Consider the following 13,252-nt stretch of genomic DNA (forward strand, 5'->3'; position numbering starts at 1 on the left):
GGGATCCACGTGGGCAAAAATGTTTGTGGCAGCTCTTTATGTAGTGGCAAAAAGCTGGAAACTGAGTGGATGCCCATCACTTGGAAAATGAATGAATATGGCATGGTATATTAAAGTTAAGGAACGATTATTGTTCTATAAGAAATGTTTGACAGGATGATTTCAGAGAGGCCTGGGGAGACTTGCATGAACTGATGCTAAGTGAAATGAGCAGGACCAGGAGATCATTACACATGACAACAGCAATATTATACAATCACCAATTCTGATGGAAGTGATTCTCTCCAACAATGAGATGATTGAGGCCAATTCCAATGTTCTTGTGATGACGATAGCCATCTAAAATCCAGAGAAGGTACTGTGGGAACTGAATGTGGATCACAACATAGCATTTTCACTCTCTTTGTAGTTGTTTGCTTCCATTTTGTTTTCTTACTCATTTTCTTTCCTTTTTGATCTGATTTTTCTTGTGCAGCAATATAATTGTATAAACAGGTTTTCATATATTGGATTTAAGATAGATTTTAACATATATAACATATATTGGGTTACATGGGAACACAAGGGTCAATGTTGAAAAGTTATCCAATCATATGTTTTGAAATTAAAAAGCTTCAGTACAAAAAAAAAAAAAAACACCTCTTTGTATCTTTTGTTCCATTTAGGGACCAGACGACAACTTCCCATCCAATCCAATCAACATTTCTTTTTTTAATTTTTTATATGAATATATCTTTATGTACCATATGTCAGCACAACACCTATGGTCAAGAATTGCAAATTACATGAGAGAAATACTAGTGATTTCAAGTGATACCATTAATTCACCAAAAAGGAAATAAACAAAAACTAGATGTTTCATTGAAATGTTATTATCTTGGTGACCAGAGGCCCTAGGGTACTTTGTTCAAACTAAGGTGGACAGTACCAAACACAGTTAACATTTTAATAGCATCTGAGAAAGGCTTATAAAATTTATATTCTTCTCCCTACACCCGCCCTGCCATCCATTGAGAAGGCAAAAAAAAAAAAAAACCACAATATTCATCATATATATGTGACCATACAAAACAAATTCTCATATTAATCATTCTGAAAACATTAAGTAATCATCTACTATTTTTTAAAATAACTTTTTATTGACAGAACCCATGCCAGGATAATTTTTTACAACATTATCCCTTGCACTCACTTCTGTTCCAATTTTTCCCCTCCCTTCCTCCACCCTCTCCCCCAGATGGCAAGCAGTCCTATACATGTTAAATATGTCACAGTATAGATGTGATATATGTGTGCAGAACCGAACAGTTCTCTTGTTGCACAGGGAGAATTGGATTCAGAAGGTAGAAATAACCCAGTAAGAAAAATAAAAATGCAAACAGTTTACATTCATTTCCCAGTGTTCTTTCTTTGGGTATAGCTGCTTCTGTCCATCATTGATCAATCGAACCTGAGTTAGATCTCTTTGTCAGAGAAATCCACTTCCATCAGAATACATCTTCATACAATATCCGTTGTTGAAGTATATAATGATCTCCTGGTTCTGCTCGTTTCACTTAGTATTAGTTCATGTAAGTCTCTCCAAGCCTCTCTGCTGGTCATTTCTTATAGAACAACAATATTCCATAACATTAATATACCACAACTTACCCAACCATTCTCCAATGGATGGGCATCAATTCATTTTCCAGTTTCTAGCCACTACAAATAGGGCTGCCACAAACATTTTGGCACATACAGGTCCCTTTCCCTTCTTTAGTATCTCTTTGGGGTATAAACCCAGTAGTAGCACTGCTGGATCAAAGGGTATGCACGGTTTGATAACTTTTTGGGCATAATTCTAGATTGCTCTCCAGAATGGTTGGATTCATTCACAACTCCACCAACAATGCATCAGTGTCTCAGCAATGCATCAGTGTCCCAGTTTTCCTGCATCCCCTCCAACATTCATCATTATTTTTTTCTGTCATCTTAACCAATCTGACAGATGTGTAGTGGTATCTCAAAGTTGTCTTAATTTGCATTTCTCTGATCAATAGTAATTTGGAACACTTTCATATGAGTGGGGATAGTTTCAGTTTCATCATCTGAAAATTGTCTGTTCATATCCTTTGACAATTTATCAATTGGAGAATGGCTTGATTTCTTATAGAGTCAATTCTCTATATATTTTGGAAATGAGGCCTTTATCAGAACTTTTAACTGTGAAGATGTTTTCCCAGTTTGTTGCTTCCCTTCTAATCTTGTTTGCATTAGTTTTGTTTGTACAAAGGCTTTTTAATTTGATGTAATCAAAATTTTCTATTTTGTGATCAATAATGGTCTCTAGTTTATCTTTGGTCACAAATTTCTTCCTCCTCCACAAGTCTGAGAGATAAACTATCCTATGTTCCTCTAATTTATTTATAATCTCATTTTTCATGCCTAAATCATGGACCCATTTTGGTTCTTATCTTGGTATACAGTATTAAGTGTGGGTCCATGACTAATTTCTGCCATACTAATTTCCAATTATCCCAACAGTTTTTGTCAAATAATGAATTCTTATCCCCAAAGTTAGGATCTTTGGGTTTGTCAAACAATAGATTGCTATAGTTGACTATTTTGTCTTGTGAACCTAACCTATTTCACTGATCAACTAATCTATTTCTTAGCCAATACCAAATAGTTTTGGTGACTGCTGCTTTATAATATAGTTTTAGATCAGGTACAGCTAGGCCACCTTCATTTAATTTTTTTTTCATTAATTCCCTTGAGATTCTTGATCTTTTGTTCTTCCATATAAATTTTGTTGTTATTTTTTCTAGATCATTAAAATAGTTTCTTGGAAGTCTGATTGGTATAGCACTAAATAAATAGATTAGTTTAGGGAGTATTGTCATCTTTATTATATTCGCTCGGCCTATACAAGAGCACTTAATATTTTTCCAATTATTTAAGTCTGGCTTTATTTGTGTGGAAAGTTTTTTGTAATTTTGCTCATATAATTCCTGACTTTCCTTTGGTAGATAGAGTCCCGAATATTTTATGCTGTCAACAGTTATTTTGAATGGAATTTCTCTTTGTATCTCTTGCTGTTGGATTTTGTTGGTGATGTATAAAAATGCTGAGGATTTATGGGGATTTATTTTGTATCCTGCAAATTTGCTAAAGTTATGAATTATTTCTAATTGCTTTTTAGTAGAATCTCTGGGGTTCTCTAAGTATACCATCATATCATCTGCAAAGAGTCATAGTTTGGTTTCCTCGTTGCCTATTCTAATTCCTTTCATCTTTTTCTTGACTCTTATTGCAGAGGCTAACATTTCTAATGCAATATTGAATAATAATGATGATAGTGGGCAACCTTGCTTCACTCCAGATCTTACTGGGAAAGGTTGCAGTTTCTCCCCATTGCATAAGATGCTTACTGACGGTTTTAAATATATGCCCCTGACTATTTTAAGGAAAAGTCCATTTATTCCTATACTCTCAAGTGTTTTTATTAGGAAAGGATGTTGGATTTTATCAAATGCTTTTTCTGCATCTATTGAGATGATCATATGGTTTTTGTTAGTTTGGTTATTGATATAGTCGATTATGCTAATGGTTTTCCTAATATTGAACCAGCCCTGCATTCCTGGTATAAATCCCACTTGGTCATAGTGTATTATGCTGGGGATGATTTTCTGTAATCTTTTTGCTAATATTTTATTTAAGATTTTAGCATCAATACTCATTAGGGAGATTGGTCTATAATTTTCTTTCTCTGTTTTCATCCTACCTGGTTTAGGTATCAGTACCATGTCTGTGTCGTAAAAGGAGTTTGGTAGGACTCCTTCAATCTCTATTTTCTCAAATAGTTGATATAGCATTGGAGTTAATTGTTCTTTAAATGTTTGGTAGAATTCACATATAAATCCATCTGTTCCTGGGGATTTTTTCTTAGGGAGTTGGTTAATATTTCTTTTTTTATTTCTTTTTCTAAGATGGGACTGTTTAGGATATTTACTTCTTCCTCTGTTAGTCTGGGCAAGGTATATTTTTGAAGGTATTCTTCCATATGAATATAAACTGCTTGCATTTTTGTTTTTCTTCCCGGGTTATTTCTACCTTCTGAATTCAATTCTTCCTGTGCAACAAGAAAACTGTTCAGTTCTGCACACATATATTGTATCTAGGATATACTGCAACTCATTCAACATGTAAAGGACTGCTTGCCATCTGGGGGAAGGGATGGGGAAAAATCGGAACAGAAGTGAATGCAAGGGACAATGCTGTAAAAAATTACCCTGACATGCGTTCTATCAATAAAAAGTTATTAAAAAAAAAAGAAGGTATTCTTCCATTTCATTTGAGTTGTCAAATTTATTGGCATAAAGTTGGGCAAAGTAACTCCTAATTATTGCTCTAATTTCCTCTTTGTTAGTGGCGAGTTTTCCCTTTTCATTTTTAAGACTAACAATTTGATTTTACTCTTTCTTTTTTAAATCAAATTTACTAAGGGTTTGTCTATTTTGACAACTCTTAGTTTTATTAATTAATTCAATAATTTTTTTTTACTTTCAATTTTATTGATCTCTCCTTTTATTTTTAGAATTTCAAGTTTAATGTTTGACTTGGGGGTTTTTAATTTGTTCCTTTTCTAGCATTTTTAGTTGCAAGCCCAATTCATTGACCTTCTCTTTCTCTATTTTATGCCTCTAGAGATATGACATTTCCCCTTATTACCACTTTGGCTGCATCCCACACATTTTGGTATGATGTCTCATTATTGTCAGTTCCTAGGGTGAAGTTATTAATTATGTCTATGATTTGCTCTTTCACCCAATCATTCTTTAGTATGAGATTATTTAGTTTCCAATTATTTTTTTGGTCTGCTTCCCCCTGGCTTTTTGTTGAATGTAATTTTCATTGCATCGTGGTCTGAAAAGGATGTATTTACTATTTCTGAATTATTGCATTTGAATTTGAGGTTTTTGTATCCTAATATATGGTCAGTTTTTGTATAGGTTCCATGAACTGCTAAAGTACTCCTTTCTGTCTCCATTTAGTTTTCTCCAGAGATCTATCATATATAACTTTTCTAGTATTCTATTTACCTCTTTGACTTCTTTCTTATTTATTTTGTGGTTTGATTTATCTAATTCTGAGAGTGCAAGGTTGAGATCTCCCACTATTATACTTTTGCTGTCCATTTCTTCTTGCAGCTCTCTTAATTTCTCTTTTAAGAATTTAGATGCTACACCACTTGGTGCATTTATGTTTAATATTGATATTGCTTCATTATCTATGCTACCCTTTAGCAAGATATAGTGCCCTTCCTTATCTCTTTTAATTAGATCAATTTTTGCTTTTGCTTGATCTGAGATCAGGATGGCTACCCCTGCTTTTTTTTTTTTACTTTACCCGAACCATAGTAGATTCTGCTCTAACCTTTTACCTTTACTCTGTATGTATCTCCCTGTGTTTCATGTAAACAACATATTGTAGGATTCTGGCTTTTAATCCATTCTGCTAACCGCTTCCTCTTTTTGGGGGAGTTTACCCCCTTCATATTTAAAATGACCAATTCTGTATTACTTGCCATCTTGTTAACCCCTGTTTATGCTTTTCTCCCTTCTTTACCCCTTACTCCCCTCCCCAGTATTAAACTTGTGAGCACCACTTGCTTCTCACAGCCCTCCCTTTTTAGTATTCCTCCCATCACCTTAGAGTTACTCCCCCTACCTTACTCCTTTTCCTCAGTTTCCATATTCCCTTCCGCTTAGCTTATTCTTTCCCTTTTCACTTTTCCCTTCCCACTTTTCAATGAGTGGGAGAAGTTTCACCATAAATTGAATATGTCTAAAATTTTTCTCAAAGCCAATTCTGATGGCAGTAAGATACCCACTATATTCACCCCCTCCATTCTTTCAGATATAATAGATTTCCTTTGCCTCTTTGAGAGATGTAGTACCCTCCCTTACCCTTTTTCTGGTATAATGTCTTTCCCACCTCTAGTTTCTAGAACAAGGTATACATGTATTCTTTATACATCTTTATAGCAGAAATATAGTTCCCAAGATTTCTTTTTACCTTTTTAGGTTTCTCTTGAATTCTATATTTATAGATCAAACTTTTTGTTAAATTCTGTTTTTTTCATCAAAAATAGGTGAAATTTGCTTATTTCATTGAATGACCATCTTCTTCCCTGGAAAAAGATGATCATTCTGGCTGGGTAAGTTATTTTTGGTTACATACCGAGTTCCTTAGCTTTCGGAATATCATATTTCAGTCCCTTCGATCTTTTAAGGTGGATGCTGCTAGATCCTGGGTAATCCTTATTGTGGCTCCTCTATATTTGAATTGGGTTTTTCTAGCTGCTTATAATATTTTTTCCTTTGTCTGAGGGTTCTGTCATTTGGCCACTATATTTCTTGGTGTTTTGATTTTAGGATCCCTTTCAGTAGGTGATCGATGAATTCTTTCAATGTCTATTTTACCCTCTGTTTCTATGACTTCTGGGCAGTTCGCTTTGATAATTTCCTGGAAAATAGTGCCCAGGCTCTTTTTTTCATCATATTTTTTCTGGGAATCCAATAATTCTCAGATTCTCTCTCCTAGATCTATTTCCCGGGTCTGTTGTTTTCCCAAAAAGATATTTCACATTTTTTCCCATTGTTTGATTTTTTTGGTTTTGCTTGACTGATTCTTGTTGTCTCCTTGAGTCATTCAATTCCATTTGTTCGATTCTGATTTTCAGTGGAGTATTTTCTTCACTCACTTTTAAAATATCTTTTTCTAATTGTCCAATTGAGTTTTTAAGTGAGTTGTTTTGTTCTATGGATTTTTTTTTCCATTTCACCAATTTTATTTTTTAGAGAGCTATTTTCTGTTTCCAGTTCACTAATTCTATTTTTCAATGATTTGATTTCTTTATCCACTGTGTCTTTAAATGAGTGGAATGACTTCTCCAGACTTTCTTGCTAATCCTCCCTCTCCTTTTCCCATTTTTTTCTAGCTCTCAATTGAGAGCTTTTTTAATTTCTTCTATGAGATTCATCTGTGCTGAGGAACAGATGATCTCCTACTTTGGGGGTTCATCTGGAGAGAGTATGGTTTTAGTCTCCTCAGGGTTTAGAGTCTGCTCTCTCTCCGGATAGAAACTGTCAATAGTTCAGGTCTGTTTCAATTTTTTGCTCATTTTGTCAGAGAAGAATCAAAGACAATCTAGCAAAGAAAAAAAGAAAAAAACCCAAAAGGAATCTACTTTCTTTTGGGGGCTGGGTGGTGTTACCGAGCTTCCTCTACAGACTAGGGGAGGGCAGCAGTGAGGGACTAGCAAGACAGCCATGGCTGTGCTGCGCCTGTGCTCTGAGACTCTGAGAGCATGCTGAGATACTGTGGGGGAGGGGTGGTCAGGTCCTGAGAAACCCAAGCTGTTGGGGGTTTTATTCTTCACCCCCTGTGTTTTTAGCTTCTCTGCTTGCCTGCTGGCTTGCTGCCAGGGAAAAGTATCCAAATCCTGTAGCAAAGCTCTCCCCACAGAGATGGCTGAGATAACCCTCCCACCCCCCTCTGGTCTGCTCAACTGTGAGCTGCTTGCTATGCTCTCACTGCCGCTGCCTGCCCTCAGCCTGTGCCTGATCTACAACTGTCCTGCCCTCAAGCAGAAACAGACCTTTCCTGGTGAATTTCAAGGATGTCTTCTCTTGGTAACTATTTGTGGTTTTTTTTTTTCAGTCAAGCATTAATTCAGAGGCTTGTCATGAAATGAATTCTGAGAGAAAACACGGAGCTTACGTAGCTGTGTGCCTCCTCTCCACCATCTTGGCCCATAATCATCTACTATTAAGCCAAATTATTCACAGGTTCATGAAGATATTGAAATAAAATTGAAACAGGTGTTGCTAGTGGTATATGAATATTATGGAATATTATTGTTCAGTAAGAAATGACCAGCAGGATGATTTTGGAAAGGCCTGGAGAGATTTATATGAACTGATGCTGAGTGAGATGAGCAGACCCAGGAGAACATTATATACTTCAATGCCAATACTATATGATGATCACTTCTGATGGACATGGCTCTCTCCAGCAATGAGATGAACCAAATCAGTTCCAAAAGAGCAGTAATGAATTGAACTAACTACACCCAGTGAAAGAACTTTGGGAGATAACTATGAACCATTACATAGAATTCCCAATCCCTCTATTTTTGTGTGCCTGCATTTTTTATTTCCTTCACAGGCTAATAGTACACTATTTCAAAGTCTGATTATTTTTGTACATCAAAATAACTGTTAGAACATGTATACTTATATTGTATTTAATTTATACTTTAACATATTTAACATATATTGGTCAACCTGCCATCTGGGGGATGGGATGGGGGGAAGGAGGGGAAAAATTGGAACAAAAGGTTTGGAAATTGTCAATGCTATAAAATTACTCATGCATATAACTTTTAAATAAAAAGTTATACATAAAAAAAAGTGATGCTGTCAAGTCATTCTCTCTCTCTCTCTTTCTCTCTCTCTCTCCCTCCCTCCTTCTTTTCCTCCTTGCCCCCCCCTCCCTCAACTAAGGAGGATGAACATGAATCAAAAGACAATCTTTTTCTGAATGCAAATCACATTCTTTTGTCCAAAGTCTATTGGGATCACTTTGAATCACCAATATTCTAATAACTAAGTCTTTCATATTTGATCATCACACATTCTTACTGTTATTATGTACAATGTGTTCTTGGTTCTTCTTGTTTCACTCAGTATCAGTTCATGTAAATTTTTTCCAAGCCTTTCTAAAATCTGGTTGTTTGTCATTTTTATAGAACAATAATATTCCATTGTCTTCATATATTACAACTTGTTCAGCTATTCCCCAATTGAGAGGTTCTACTCTTTTGCCAATTCTCTGCCACCATAAAAAAGAGCTGCCAAAAATATGTTTGGACATGGACTCCTTTCCCCTCTTTTATGATTTCCTTAGGATACAGACCCAGAATTGACACTGCTGGGTTAAAGGGTATGGACAGTTTTATATCCCTTTGGACTATAAAATAATTCCAAACAGCTTTCCCAAATATTTAGATTTTTTTTTGCAACTCCACCAACAATGCATTAGTATCTAGGTTTTCCCACATTCCCTCCAACATTTATCATTATCTTTTCCTGTCATTTAACCAAATAACATTTATCAAGCACAAATAGACACGGTAGTGAACAATTAATAGAAAATAAATACTTAATAAAAAGAAAAAGTCCCTGCCCTCAAGTGGCTTGGGATCTAAAGTATGAGATAATCCTCAAAAGGAGGCAGGAAAGTAGGAAAGGGTAAAGGTAGGGGGTATCCTGTTCTGTGGAGTTTGAAACCAACCAAAATAGTAAATGTATAGTAGAAAGAGCAGAGATTTCCTGCCCTCTATAAAAGAAGGAATTGAGATTTGTTAGATACGTTGTCCTTGAGTTTAAAAAATAGTAAAATTCATTTGAAGAACAAAAAGTCAGGAATTTCGAAGAAAAAAGGGGAAAAGGTACAGAGCTCCATCTTGCTTCTTCTGATGCACCTTTTTACAATTAGTAAAACTTCTTCTGATGAAGTTGCTATGCCGGTAGGAAGGTGTGTACAGAAGCCCTGGCCCCCGCCCTGAGGGAGGATTCATGGGTAGGGCTCCCCTCCTTTCTGCTTCTGAGGCAAAAAACATGATATTCATCATACATATGAAACCATACAAAACAGTTTCTCACTTTAATCATTCTGCACACATTTAGTAAGCATTTACTGTTAAGCCAAATTGTTCTTCTTAAGTAATGAGGAGGCCAATAAGATGGGAGAGAATATGTCTTGAGACTCTGAGTGATATGAAGAAAACAGAATTGAGGAGTTTGGATTAATACAATTCAAGAATACACTGGAGACTGAAGCAGGACAATTCTAACTCATAGAACAGAAAAGACAGGATGAAGGGAAAATGTAATCCCTTAATTTCAGAATGAATTTACTAACATGGCTTTATTTGACAATACTTTTCTTAAGATTTATCAAAGGTAATAAGACACCATATTCATGGTAATAAGTCTTATTCATATACTTCAAAAATAGTGGCTGATGGATGAATATTGGGGATCTGTCACTCTGGGGACTTAACTAAAAGCCTATGGCTGCTAGGAATCAAAGGACTTTAGAGACTGAGCTGTCCAAGGTAGCATGAAAATGAGTAATACTAAAATGTTCTTGTGTTATTCAACATTATGGAATGGTGAATAGCTGAAACAAAGCAGGCAGAAATGATGTCCTTGTTTCTTTCCCCTAAAACAAAACAAAACAAAACAAAAATCAGATGAGTCACAAAGACCTTGACCTAAAATTATTTATATCTACATTTATGGTGATGATGCTGAATTAGCAAAGCTGAGTTGTAAACACTTCTATTCCTATAAAGTTGTATGTGGACATACTGTCAAATATCCCTCTTCTCAAAACACTTGGACATTATCCGAGATAGAACACTTCAATACCATAGATCCCTTAAGAATATTTTTATTGATTCTCATTTCATTGAAGTGAATTTTTATAGACTAGATGACAACTTTCTCTAACCCTTTCCAAACTCCTCAATTCTGTTCTCTTCATATCACTCAGAGTCTCAAGACATATTCTCTCCCATCTTATTGGCCTCCTCATTACTTAAGAAGAACAATTTGGCTTAACAGTAAATGCTTACTAAATGTGTGCAGAATGATTAAAGTGAGAAACTGTTTTGTATGGTTTTATATGTATGATGAATATCATGTTTTTTGCCTCAGAAGCAGAGAGGAGGGGAGCCCTACCCATGAATCCTCCCTCAGGGCCTGGGCCAGGGCTTCTGCACACACCTTCCTACCAGCATAGCAACTTCTCTAACCCTCAGGATGATTTCAGAGAGGCCTGGAGAAACTTACATGAACTGATGTTAAGTGAAGTGAGCAGAACCAGGAGGTCATTGTACATGTCAATAACAAGATTATAAAATGATTAATTCTGATAGAGATGACTCTCTTCAACAATGAGATGATTCAAACCAGTTTGAATTGTTCAGTGATGAAGAGAGTCATCTAAATCCCAAGAGAGGATTGTGGGATTTGTGTGTGGTTCACAACATAGCATTTTCACACTTCTCATTGTTGTTTGCTTGCATTTTATTTTGTTTCTCTTTTTTTCCTGGGGCGGCATGATAATTATATATATATATATATACATACATACACACACACACACACACACACACACACACACACACACATATATATATATATACACATACATATATTGAATTTAACATATATTTCTATCATGTTTAACATATATTGATTACATACCTTCTAGGGGAGGATTGGGGGAAGGGGGGAAATTTGAACAGAGTTTTGCAAGGGATGTTGAAGAACTGTCCATGCATATATTTTGAAAAATAAAAAGCTTTAATAAAAATAAATCAAGTTGTGATATGCAAATATTCTTTACTTGCTTGCCTAGATACCTACTGTTTCAAATGATTAATACCTGGTGTTCCCTATTCTATAAGGGCAACTACAATACATGGATTGATTATTCTTCCCTTCTCAATGTCCCTTGATCCCACCAGCTTGGGTTGGGAATGGTAGTGTGTACAATTTCTATGGACACTCTTCAGTAGCCAAGGTTTAGATTGTATTGCTTCTCCTTTCTAAAGCACATACCTGGTCAAATCACCCACATCCTATCAAAGGATAAAGTGAAGATATGCATTAGCCAGATATCTTCTTTGGATATTAGAATTACCCATATCTGAAGAGAAATTATTTACTCATTAGAAGGTTACTGGGTACCACAAGTATAAGATTGCCTATTTACACTGATAGGAGCTTTCCATAAATGTTATAGTCATTATGCTTTTCTGGCTTCTATTTTATATCACTTCATGTAAAATTTTCTGTGGTTCTCTTTGTTCATCATATTTATCACATCTTAAATCATATTACTATTCCACTGTGTTAATGTAATTCATTTGATTTAATCATTACCTATGTGAGAGTATCTAATATATTTCTAGTTCTTCATTCAGTCTTGGACAAAGAGAATTATCTCTAACTCAGACTACCTCCATCCTTTCATTCCAAACAAAGGGAGTTGTCTTCTACTCAGACTTAGCTGAATAGAACACAATGGGCCAGAATTCACTTTAGATTAAATTCTTTGTAAGATTTTCTGATTGCGTGGAGCAGCAACTCCAAGATTTCATCTCATCTGCCTTTCCCTTCAGAAAACTAAGCTTTGACCTAATCCCAATAGGAACACTGCTGGATCAAATGATATGCACTATTTGAGAACTCTTTGAACATTGTTTCTAATTGCTCTCCAGAATGGTTGGATCAATTCACAGCTCTACCGACAATATATTAGTGTCCAAGTTTTCTCACATCCTCCCCTCAACATTTCCTGTCATCTTAGTCAATCTGAGAGGTGTGTCGTGGTACCTCAGAATCATCTTAATTTGCATTTCTCTGAGCAATAATGATTTACAATGCCTTTTCATATGACTAGAAATAGTTTCAATATCCTCATCTAAAAATTATTTTTTCATATCCTAAGACCATTTTTCAATTGGAGAATGGCTTGAATTCTCATCAATTTGTGTCAATTCTCTATGTATTTTAGAAAGGAGGGTTTTATCACAGCCCTAGAATGTAAAAATTTCACCGTTTATTGCTTATCTTCTAATCTAGTCTGCACTGGTTTTGCTTGTAAGTTTTTTTAACTTAATAGAATTAATAATATTTATGTTGTGTTCAATAATGAACTCCAGTTTTCTTTGACCACAAATTCCTTCCTCCTCCACAGATCTAAAAGGTAAAATAGTTATGTTCTTCTAATTTGCTTATAATATGACTCTTTATGTTTAAATCATAAATCCATTTTGATTTGTATTAGTATAGGGTGTTAGGTGTAGGTCAATGCCTATTTTTTCCAGGCTAATTTCCAATTTTCCCTACAGATTTTGTCAAATAGTGAGTTTTTATCCCAAAGGCTGAGGTCTTTAGGTTTGTAAAACACTAAATTACTATGGTCATTGACTATTTTGTCCTGTGAATCTAACTTATTGCACTGATTTCTTGGCCATTACCAAATGGTTTTGATGACTATTGCTTTATAATATAGTTTTAGATCTTGTATGGTTAAACCACCTTCATTTACATTTTTCATTAATTCCTTTGAAATTCTTGACTTTTTGTTCTTCCAGATGAACTTTGATGTTATTTTTTCTACCTTTGTA

This window comes from Antechinus flavipes, chromosome 1, assembly GCF_016432865.1.
Source record: "Antechinus flavipes isolate AdamAnt ecotype Samford, QLD, Australia chromosome 1, AdamAnt_v2, whole genome shotgun sequence".
NCBI lineage: Eukaryota > Metazoa > Chordata > Mammalia > Dasyuromorphia > Dasyuridae > Antechinus > Antechinus flavipes.